The following is a 1010-nucleotide window of genomic DNA, read 5'->3' on the forward strand; positions in this document are numbered from 1 at the left end:
TATGTAAAAACCTGTTCACAATGTTTAGCTAGCTCTGAAGTTTAGACTATGGGGCTCTCCATTTTCTAAGTTTCTAAGTTTCTTTTACAACAAAGACCTATTACTTTTATAATCAAGTGAGGAAGGGGGAAACTGTTTTTTTAAAAAATTTTTAAAGGAAGGAGGGAAGAACAAACACCCTCCTCTGTCTTAGCCAGAGGAAGAGGTTCCATGACACCCACCCACAAACTCCCCAGCCGTGGTCCTGCAGATGGCCTTGGAAATGATGTGTGGCTACAGACTGCCCATTCCTTACAGCCCAGTGCTGGCCTGGGCTTTCCTTACTGCCTTTACTCCCTCCCCTCCCACTGGCCTCCGTTCAGAAAATGCCCATGTTGGAGAACAGGCTGTCCTGTGTGCTCCTAAGTGCTTCAGTGGAACTCAGTGCTTCCCAGGCCCTGGTTGGAGGTGTCCATCTCCAGAAAGACTTGTTATGACACATGGTCAGTGTGAAAGGAGGGTGGGGACTTCTGGCCAGATTTGAGGCCAGGGCTCTGCTGGGCTTTGAAGATAAAGCCCCCCGCACGCCTCAGGAAGGGGAGTGGGGGAGTGGAAAGCTGGTCCCTAATCTAATCAAGGCAGGGAGGGAGGGAAGGAGGGGGAGGTCAGAGCTCTGAGGTCCTGGACTTGCTCCCTGTCTCCAACCTCCTGGCTGTCTGCCCAAGGGAGTCCAAAGAGCTGGCCTGGGAGGAAGGATCTGGATGCACCACTAAGTAGCTGTGTCCTCGGGCAAGTTGCTACCCCCTTAGGGACTTCTTTCCTCCCTTTTTGCTACTTTTTCTCTTCCTTGAGCACATGCAGCATGGGAGGACTGGAGGGGGTGTGGGAAGGTGAGGGACCACGGCCATCTTTGCCCTCACGAGGGCTTTGGGGAAGCCCAGGGCACCCAGGAAAAGTGCACTCCATCTGGATTTTACCATCCAACCTGTGCAAGAAGAAGAGGTGGCTGGGATGGGGGGGCAGTGGCTGGG

Source organism: Neophocaena asiaeorientalis, unplaced genomic scaffold, assembly GCF_003031525.2.
Source record: "Neophocaena asiaeorientalis asiaeorientalis breed wild unplaced genomic scaffold, Neophocaena_asiaeorientalis_V1.1 scaffold30, whole genome shotgun sequence".
NCBI classification, from domain to species: domain Eukaryota; kingdom Metazoa; phylum Chordata; class Mammalia; order Artiodactyla; family Phocoenidae; genus Neophocaena; species Neophocaena asiaeorientalis.